At 36.5% G+C, this 11,312-nt stretch overlaps 1 pseudogene; it reads right to left on the reverse strand.

The window, feature by feature from the left end:
• Window positions 1-7,930: 7,930 nt before the first annotated feature.
• LOC116865711 lies at window positions 7,931-9,342 on the reverse strand (annotated as a pseudogene).
• Between the last annotated feature and the right edge of the window lie 1,970 nt (window positions 9,343-11,312).

The raw sequence follows: 11,312 nt of genomic DNA on the forward strand, positions 1-11,312 counted from the left end.
TGGTGCCACCTTAATGGTCTCATTTTAATTTAATTGTCTCTTTAAAGGTCTCATGTTCAGATAGGTTGCATACTGAAGTACTGATTAGGAAAAAAAAGACTTCACCCAAGGGGTGCCTGGGTGGCTCAGTGGGTTAAAGCCTCTGCCTTCGGCTCAGGTCATGATCCCAGGGTCCTGAGATCGAGCCCCACATCGGGCTCTCTGCTCAGCAGGGAGCCTGCTTCCCTTCCTCTCTCTCTGGCTGCCTCTCTACCTACCTGTGATCTCTGTCTGTCAAATAAATAAATAAAATCTTAAAAAAAAAAAAAAGACTTCACCCAAGAAGACAGATTGAAGACACAGCAATCATCCAAATCGCAGTAATAATTTCTGTGTAAAACATTTTTATTATCATATTATCAAACATTCCTAGAATTTACATAACAATTTAAATGTACCTAAACCAGAAAAGATGCAAAATCATACAGATTATTTATTCTTTACCCATTTCTAAAGTACAGAGTTGTCATAATTGGGTAGTGGAACTCAAATAAGTTGATCACAGTAGGTAGTTTAACAAAAGATAAGAGTTTTCAGCATCTTATAAATAACCAACAAGGAATCCTTTGTGCTAAGGTGTGCCATATGCAACTCTTATTACAGCAGAGATTTATATCAATAGATAGATAGATAAATAGGTAGATAATGGATAAGTAGGTAAGTAGGCAGTAAAACGTAGGTAGGTAACAAATGGTTGAATAGATAAATATGTAAGAAAAAACTGAAGAAATATATTCTTTGAAGATGTCTTAGGAATTCAGTATTTAAAAATCCTAAATATTTAAATGTGTGAAAGGGGTAAGAGGAAATAGCCAGGTACTGATTTTTGTTCCCCCATGTTTGGAAATTAGAATAGTTTTCACTGAAAAGTAGAAAGATTAGAATGAGTATATAAAGACTAAAATTGGCTACAATAACATTTACAGAGACCTGTTTCTCAAGTCCTTAGTTCTGTTAAGAATACTTTCTTTCAAGTAATTTTTTTTCAAATAATGTGAGGGCTATTAATTTATATATGACCATTTTCCCCTAAATTTATCATTTCTTTTTTCACTGAACTACCAGTAGTTTCCTTAATCACATAGCACTTCCTTACTAGTGAAATAAATGGGTTTTATATTTTCTGATGGAATAGCTAGCATCCATAAAAAAGGCAGGAAGGAATGTCTGTCTACCTTTCCTTTGGGGCAAATACATAGATTGTCGCTAGCAAACATGTGCTCTCCAGGCTTCCTGAAATATTGATTGCAGTAATGGGTTTTTAACTGATGTGTAATTTTTCCACAAGACAAATTAAAGATCTCAAGAACAAGACTGACTAATCTCTGTATAGGTGTTCTGGAGACTACTGTTGGGAGGAGTCTTATGGCAAGAAGAAAACTTCAGAGGAGTATAGAGGTCTTCCAAATCTTATTAAAACAGGGACTTTGACAATCAGTTGTACTCCTCAACACCATATCCTGGGAAATTCCCTGGTTGCTGCCTCCTCTACTTTCAAGCTAAATCCATCAATTCACACTCCTCTTTATCTCTTTCCCAATCCTGCATTTATTTAGTATAGCCTACATGCCCAGCATGAGTTTTTTCCCCCTCCCCTTCATCTCTTAAAACTACTTTCCATTTTCTCTTGTATCTTTGTGTTGTTATATTAAGACTTTATTTTATTTGGAGTAGTTTTAGGTTCCCCCAAATTGAGGAGAATGTACAGAGGTTTCCCATACAATCCCAGCCCCACACATGTGCAGCCTCTCCCGTTATCAATATCCCTCATGTGTGGCACATTTGTTATAACTGGTGAACTACATTGACACATCATAATCACCCAAAGCTCTTAACTTACATTTTGATTCACTCTTGGTCTTGTATATGCTAGCTACGGATTTGGGTAAGTGTATAATACCATGTATCCATTATTATGCTATGAAACAGAGCATTTTCACTGCCCTAAAATCCTTTCTGCTCCACCTATTCATCCGTCTCTTTCCTCTGCCCACCTGCAACCCCTAATCTTTTTTACTGTCCCCATTGTATTTGCCTTTTCCAGAATTTCAGAGTCGGAATCATGCAGTATATAGGCTTTTCAGATGGTCTTTTTTCACTTGTTATATGATTCTAAGGTTTCTCCATGTTTTTTCATGTCTCATAGCTCATTTCTTTTCAGCACTCTGTAATATTCCATTGTTAGATATAATAGTTTATTTATCCGTTCACCTTATGAGGACATCCTCGTTACTTCCAAGTTTTGGTAGTTATTAATAAAGCTGTTTTACAGATCCATGTGCAGGCTTTTGTGTGGACACAGTAACTTTTCAAATCTTGCAGGTGAATGCCAGGGGGTGTGATTGCTGGATCACATAGTTAAGAGTAAACCTCCAAGCCATCTTTCCAAGTAGCTGCACCACTTTGCATTGTCACTAGCAATGAATTAGAGTTCATGTTGCTCCATGTTCTCACCAGTATTTGGTGTTCAGTGTTCTGCATTTTGGTCATCTAATAGGTTTGTAGTGGTATTTCATTTTAATTTTCATTTCCTTGATGACTTGATATGGATCATTTTTCATATGCTCTCTTGTCATCTGTATATCTTTTTTAGGGAGTATATGATAAGGCCTTTGGCCCATTTTTTAATGAGGTTGTCTGTTGAATTACTGTTGAGTGTTCCTTGTGTGTTTTGGGTAATAGTCTTTTATCAGATGGTTTTTAAAAACATCTGCTCCCAGTCTACAGCTTTGTTTTCTTGTTCTCTTGACATGATCTCTCACAGAGCAGAAGTTTATTAAGTTTAATGATGTACAGTGTATCAGTTATGTTTTTCATGGATTAAGCCACATCTAAAAATTATCAACATATTCAAGGTAAACTAACTTTTCTCTTATGTTATCCTATACTTAGATATGTGATGTGTTTGAGTTAGTTTTTGTGAAGGGTGTAAGGTCTGTGTCTAGATGCTCTCTCTTTTTTTTTTTTGCATATGGATGTCCAGTTGTTCCAGCGCCATTTGTTGAAGAGATGATCTTTGCTCCATAGAAATGCCTTTGCTCCTTTATAAAAAAATCAATCAACTATATTATGTGGGTCTCCTTCTGTGCTTTCTATTTTATTCCAATGATCAATTTCCTGTTTTTTTTTTTTTTCCACCAATTTCATGCTTCTTTAGGTTCTGCAGATTATAGAGAGCCTTGAAGTCAGGTAGTGTCATTCTTTAACTTTGTTCTTCAGTATGTTGTTGGCTATTCTGAGTCTTTGACTCCCCATATGAACTTTAGAACATATGAATTAGAATTTCGTCCATATCCACAAAATTACTTGCTGAGATTTTTGACTGGTATTGAATTGAAACTATAGATCACGACAGGAAGAGTGAACATACCAACAATATGGAGTCTTCCTGTACAAAACATAAACCATCTCTGCATTTATTTACTTTTTCTTTTATACTGTTCACCAGCGCTTTATTAGTTTTCCTCATATAGATCTTATACAAATTTTGTTAGATTTATAACTACTTCATTTTTTGAGTGCAAATGTAAATGGCATTTTGTTTTTATTTTCAAATTATACTCATTCAACTACCTGTTCTAACTGGTAGTTAAACTGTTGTTTAACTACTACTACTATGTATCTACTTGCTGATAGATAGGAAAGTAATTGCCTTTTGTATAGTAATGTCTACTCTCCAACATTATTATAATCACTTTTTAGTTTTAGGAATTTTTTGCCAATTATTTCAGATTTTTTACCAGATTACCATGTCATCTACAAAAATAATTTCATTTTTTCCTTTCTAATCTGTATATCCTGTATTTCCTTTTCCTGTCTTACTGAATTAGCTAGAACTTCCAGAATAAGATTTTAAAAGAAAGGTGAAAGGAGACATCCTTACCTTGTTCTGACCTTAGTGGTACATTTTTGAATTTTTCATTAAGTATGATGTTAGCTGCAGTGTTTTTTTTTAAGATTTTATTTATTTATTTGTCAGAGAGAGAGAGTACAGGCAGGTAGAGTGGCAGGCAGAGGCAGAGGGAGAAGCAGGCTCCCTGTGGAGCAAGAAACCCGATGTGGGACTCCATCCCAGGACCCTGGGATCATGACTTGAGCCAAAGGCAGTCGCTTAACTGACTGAGCCACCCAGGCATCCCAGCTGCAGTGTTTTTGTAGATACTCCTTACTAAGCTGAGGATGTTTGGCTCTATTTCTAGTTTACCAAGAATTTTTTGTTGTTGTTATTGTTGTTTTGTTTTGTTTTTTAAATAAATGGTGGTTGAATTTTAGCAAATACTTCTTCTACATCTATTGATATGATCATGTGATTTTGCTTTATTGGCTCACTGACGGATTGAATTAGTTGGCTTTTGAATTTGTAAACTTGCCTTGCATACCTGGGATAAATCCCACTTGGTTGTGGCATATAATTATTTATATACATTGTTAGATACAACTTGCTAATATTTTGTTGAGGTGTCTTGATCGAAAGAGATATTGGTCTGTAGTTCTCTTGTAGTAACTTTGTTCGGTTTTGTTATAGGTGATGCTGGTCACAAAGAATGATTTAGGAAGTATTCTCTTTACTTCCATCCTCCAAAAAACATTGTGTAGAATTGATATGACTTGTTCCTTAAGTTTATTTTAAAAAAATTATTTATTTATTTGAGACACAGAGAGCACAAGCAGAGGAAGCAGCAGGCGGAGGAAGAGGGAGAAACAGGCTCCCTGCTCAGCTCAGTGTAGGCCTTGATCCCAGGACCCTGGGATCATGACTTGAGTTGCAGGCTGACATTTAACCTACTGAGTCACACAGGTGCCCCATTCCTTGAGTTTTTGGTGTAATTCATCAGTGAAACCATGTAGGCTTGGTGCCTCCATTTTAGAAGGTTGTTAAATATTAATTCAATTTCTTCAACAGATACAGGGCTATTCAGATCGTCTATTTTTCTTGTGCAAGTTTTGGCAAATTATATATCTTTAAAGGGATTGGCCAAAGGAGCCTGTGTGGCTGAGTTGGTTAATTTTCTGCCTCCAGCTCAGATCATGATCCTGGAGTCCCAGGACCAAGTCCCACATGAGGCTCTCTGCTCGGGGGGAGTCTGTTTCTCCCTCTGACCCTCTCCCTTGTCATGATCGCTCTCTTTCTCAAATAAATAAATAAAATCTTAAAAAAAAATAAAGACATTGGCTCATTCATCTAGGTTGCCAAATTTCTAGATGTAGTGTTGTTGTTCATAGTATCCCTTTATTATACTTTCAATGTCTATGGGGTCTGTAGTAATGTCCCTTCTTTCTTTCTTATATTTACAATTTGTGTGCTTCCTTTTTCTTCTAGTCTGGCTAAAGACTTATCAATTTATTTTATTTTTCAAAGAAACAGTTTTGGGGTTTGTTAATTTAATCTACTGATTTCCTGTTTTAAATTCCATTGATTTCTGTTCTAATTATTAGCATTTCTTTTTTTCTGCTTACTTTGGATTTAGCTTGCTGTTCTCTTTCTAGTTTTATAATATGGGGATTCAGATTATTTTAGATTTTTTCTGTTTTTTTTTATATATACAGCGCTATAAATTTCCCTATAAATACTGCTATAGCTGCATCCCACAAGCTAAATAAGTAAAGCTGATAAATTCTTTATTCATTTTTATTTAGAAAAAAAAAAAACTTTTTTCATTTTGCTTGAGATTTCTTCTTTGAGCTATATATTAAAGGGACACTTGGCTGATATTGCAGGTTCACTTCCAGATCATTGCAATAAAGCAAATCTCACAACAAAGTGAGCCAAATGAAGTTTTTAGTTTCCCAGTGCATATAAAAGCTGTGTTTATACCATATTATAGTCTATTAAGTGTGCAGCAACAGTATGTCTAAAAAAATGTACATACCTTAATTAAAAAATACTTTTTTGCTAAAAAGTGCTAACTGTCTGAACCTTCAATGAGTCATAATCACTGAAAACAGATCATCATAACAAATATAATAATAATGAAAAAGTTTAAAATACTGTAAAAATTATGTAAATTGGATAGAGAGACATGTAGTAAGCAAATGGTGTTGGAAAAATAACACCCATAGACTTGCTTGATGGAGAGTCGTCACACACCTTCATTTTGTAAAAAAAAAAATGAATTGTCTATGAAGTTCAATAAAATAAAGCAGAATACAATGATGTATGTCTACATTTAGAAGTGTGCTAGTTAGTCTCCACATTTTGTGGGATTTTCCTGTTATCTATTATTGATTTCTATTTTAATTCCATTTTGATCTGAGAGTAGATGTGGTAGGATTTCTTTTCTTTTAAATTTTAAATTTGTGTTTTATGGACAAAAATGTGGTTGATACTGGTCAATGTGAAGCTTGAAAAGAATGTTTATAATGATGTTGTAGGATTTAGTCTATAGATGTCAGTTACAATCAGCTGATTAATGGGACTGTGATCAACTATGCCCTTACTGATATTCTGGGTGCTGGATCTGTCCATTTCTGAGAGAGGGTTCTGGAAGTCTCCAGCTATAATAGTGGATTCATCTATTTTTCTTTGTAGTCCTATTAGTTTTTGCCTCCCACAGTTTGATGCTCTCTTGTTAGACATATACACATTAAGAATTGTTATGTCTTCTTGGGGAATTGACCTCTTTGCAATTACATAATGTCGTTCTTTAACTGTAATAAATTTATCTTTGAAATCTGCTGTCTGAAATTAATGTAGCTATTTCTGCTTTCTTTTGCTATGTATTAGCATAGTATATTTTCTCCATCCACTTACTTTTAATTTGTATGCCTCTTTATATTTAAAATATTTTTCTTATTGACATAATGCAATTGGGTTCTGTTTTTTTTTTTTTTTTATTCACTCTAAGAATCTTTACCATTTAAATGGTGCATTTAGACTACTGTTTTGCAGTGATTATTGATATATTTGGGCTCATATCTACCATACTTGTTATTGTTTTTTGTTTGATGCTCTTATATTGTTTCTATTCTTATCTTCCACTCTTTTTCTCCCTTTATGGTTTTAAATAAGCATTTTATAGAATTCCATTTTTTCTCATTTCTTAGAATATAGCACATATTTTTTGTGTTTGCCCGAGGATTTGCAATAAATAATTTACAGTTAATTTAAGTCCACTTTCAAATGACAGTATACCACTTCACCAGTAGTGTGAGTACCCTATTATAAAATAAACCTAATTCTTTTTTCTTGTTCTTTGAATCATTTCTGTCATTCTTTTCACTTATAAAGAAGCATATAGAGCATATATGGTATATGCATAAGCATACACACTGGAATACATTATTGGTGTTATTATTTTGAAAAATATATCTGTTGAATCAATTAAGCATAAGAAAAAAGTTTTTATTTTATTCTCACTCATTCCTTTTTTGATACTCTTCCTTTATGTAGATCTGGGTTTCTGACCTATATTATTTTCATTGTCTCTAAAAAAAATTTTTTTTTGTTCAGATTCTGAATTATCTTTCCATAATTAAGTTAATTTAGGTATACTGGCTTGTATTTCATAGAAAAGAATCTATCTTTAGGTTACATATAGGAATGGATATAATTTGCAAATGTTACAAAGATAGTTCCAAATCTCAGCTAACCTGTCCCACAAATTGCAAATACTCTTACTCTTCAACGAAAATAAAGACCAAAAACAAATGTTTAGGCCTATCACTGTTTGAGATTCTGGTAGCTAAGTAATCCCTGAAAGAACAGTAAGCCATGATTATTGGAAAGCTCAGAACACTAGCCAGCCTAACTGCAAAACATTTAACAGAGGGCCACAAATTTTGTTTTCCTAAGAAGAGCTAGAATTTATAGGTATCATTTGGTAATGCATTGGAATGGCATTACCTAGTATGAGTGTCGCACAGAAACTCCAGGTCACCTCTTCCTGAACTATTATTTTGCATAAGCGTCCACTATCAAAGCATGGTCCTGCTCTCCAACTCTATAGGCAGTCACTAAGGAATACCAGCCTCTTTCCTTCTGTAATCTGTTGGCATGTCCATGACCATCTTGAAGCCAGTGGCTCCAAATAGGTATTTCAGGGACAGCCATACACCCCAATTGTTAAACTTCTTTAAAGTAGGCAATCCAATCTTGTTTTTTCTAACCATGTATTTTTGTGCAAACACATTAGAATCCACGTCTTTCAAATTAGCCAAAATCTGACCTGAGAAAACTTGCTGAAATTCAAAAGCATCAATATCAGTTAATTCTGCCTTCTCTAGAATGTCTGGAATAGCATATGTTGTTTGAATAAAAGTTGATCTTTTGGATCCTAAGATACTTACACAAAATCCCTAAAAAATGACCTCCATTTATAACCCATGGCCAGAGCTTTTTCGTCTGCCATAATCAACACTGCTGATTCACCATCGGTCAGGAAAAAAGAATTTGCAGCTGTCGTTATACCACAGGGCTTGATGAATACAGGTTTTTGTTTGGCCATCTGCTCCAGGCAGAAAGGATGAGCGTAATTATCTTCGGTAACTGTATCTTTTCTTGGTACATTTTAGGATACAACATGGGAAAGGAGTCCTTCACCCTGTGTCCTTAGGGTCAGGCTGTGGAAATAAAGTACATACTCAGAAAAAGCCAAGGCAGTGACCAGTTGGTACGCAGAGTGCCCATCGTCTCACCAGAGGGTGCTCAAATGCTGAGAAATTCAATCTGAATTTAGAGGCTAAAGACAGTGACTGACCCAGAGTCTTGGCCTTACTGAGATCAAGAATCATTTTCCTCACCTTGCTTGAATGATGAATAGAGATGTCCAACATTAACTCTACACCACCTCCCACTGGCCAGAAACAATCAAGCCAACACCTATGGCCTTGGCTTGGCTGACAGAGATGCAAGCTAGTATGAGCAGGATTCCTGTCAGAGAAGCCAACTCCAAGGGCAGCCTCTCTACCACATTGCTTGTTTTTACTTCTTGTATAATTGTGTCAAAGATGATATAATCAACAACTTGGTTTGGAACACTGGTATGACGCATCAAATCCAAAAATGCTCTTCTAGCCTAATCATGCAGCATCACATCTTTAAATGAAGTGCCTGGTAGCAAAGGAGTGCAAACAAAATCCACCACCACGATATTCTTTATAGGTATTGGGGTTTGACTAAAGTCGTCTTGGATGTGGATGCCTGGGGCAGCTCATAGCTGGGAGGAACAGCTCAGAGTTCCTGAAGAAAATGTTAGTTTTGTTTGCTTGCTTGTTTGTTTGTTTGTTTGTTATGTAGGAATATTTTTAAATGTGTAAGTCAAGATGGAAGTAATCTTGAAATCCTCTCACCTTAGTTTCCACCATCTAGGCTCCTGCCAGGGTAAAGGTCCAGAGCCCAGTGACAGGACTCAAAAGGACCAAGAGCCTGTTGGCCTAAAAAGTACACCTTCCACCGGCCAGAGTCTTCTAGGGTTTTGGGTCCCTGAGGGCTGCCCTTTGACTGCCTAAAAACTTCAGCATCCCTCCACAGGCTTCCTTCCTTCCATTGGAGAAAGAGTCCTTAACGCCGCGTTACCCGGAAATGAGGAGCAGGATGAAGAGGCCCGCGACCACTTGGCATCAGGGGTTTTAGTCAGGAAGTGCTCGGGAGCCTGGCTGTACCGTGCGGCAGGACAAAAACCCTCTGTGGGCAGCCTCAACTTGAGGCGTTTGCATTTCCGTGCTCGTTGGGTGGAACTGGTCAACCTCTTCAGTGTCTCAAGGATGCTCCTCTTCTCAGGGGAGGCTGGCTGAGGGCACCCCAGAGTCCTGAGCAGAACGCCTGTGGAGACCCAGGAGGCCCCCAAACCATGCCCCCTGTGTAAATAACTGTTTAACGTTTCTTGCCAGACAAATCTCCTGGCCACAACTGCTGTCAGTTTTTGTTCGTGTGAGCAAGTGTTTATTTCTCCTTCACCTTTGAAGGTTAATTCCATAGGGTACAGAATTCTAGCTTGGTGGGTGGGTTTTTTTATTTGTTTTGTTTTGTTTTTTCTCCTTTAAACATTTAAAAATTTCACTCTATTCTGTTCTTGCATGGTTTTTGAGAGGTTGGATGTAATTTTATCTTTGTTCCCCTTTAGGTGAGGTGCTTTTTTGTTTCCTAGGACATCATTCAGGATTTTTTTCTTTATCTTTGATTTTCTGTAGTTTGAAAATGATATGCCTGGGTATAGGTGTTTTGTTTGTCTGTTTTTGTTTTTGTTTTTGTCATTTATCCTAATTAATTTTCTCTGAGATTTGTGGATCTGTGGGTTGGTGTGCGACATTAATATGGGGAGAGTCTGTCATTCCTGTTTCTTTTCCTTTTTTTCCTAAAGTTTTAGTTAGCAAGTTTCCTGGAGTATTTAAAAATGGTTCCTGCCTCCCTCTATTCCCCTCAAAGAAGTCCCAGATAATTTTTCTCTGGTATTTACTGTGAAAACCTGATAGAATTCACTGAAGTGAACCTTGACAGAGTTGTGGAGGCCCTTCTGATGACTGGGTTCCCTGGGAGCTTTTAACTCTCAGACTTGTGCACATCGAGTCTCCAGCAATTCTTCAGTTATAGTTCCAGTTTCCTTCCTCTCCCTTCCCACTGAGGTTCTCATCGTAGTTTCATCTCAGTATCCTGAGATTCCTTGTGTTCTCTATGGGGGCAGTGGTTTACCCTGTGCCCTCCCCTCTTTAGGGATCAAGGAACAGTTGATTTTTCAGTTTGTTTATCCTTTTAGTTCATAGAACAGCAAGATAACTTTTAAGATCATTATTTACAGAACAAGAAACTGGACCTAAATATGTCAGTTTAACATATAATCACTTGCTCATGATTTAATACCTATATAACAAGATCTGCATCCCTTCCTTGCGAGAGATATTATGGCGCTGCACCAATATTTCCCAAGCCAGAAGTCTAAAGTCATTCTGGACACTCAGTCCTCCTATTTCCTGTCTCATAAGCACAGAAAGCACTAGGAGAAACTGGTTTTTAGGGATTTTCTTTCTCTGCTTCCAGCTGTGAAACAATGACCTTTACCCTTTTCTCCATTTTTATGGTCTGCTTAGAAACTGAGTATATAAATATCTCTTGTTCCCAGAAGCTCACTGGTGAATAGCTTAACACGTGTGTGTGTGTGTGTGTGTGTGTGTGTGTGTGTATGGAGTGGAGAGGGGCATGGAGCAGGTTAAGTTATTCTTGTACTATAAATCTTTACATTTGTATTATAAATCTTTACACTTGATTCCCAGCTCTCGACCCCTTGCTACGCCTAAAATTATGGATCAGATTAATAACAATTCTTTTCATCTCTTGTCTT

This window comes from Lontra canadensis, unplaced genomic scaffold (genome assembly GCF_010015895.1).
Source record: "Lontra canadensis isolate GAN:19392208 unplaced genomic scaffold, GSC_riverotter_1.0 scaffold1, whole genome shotgun sequence".
NCBI classification, from domain to species: Eukaryota; Metazoa; Chordata; class Mammalia; order Carnivora; family Mustelidae; genus Lontra; species Lontra canadensis.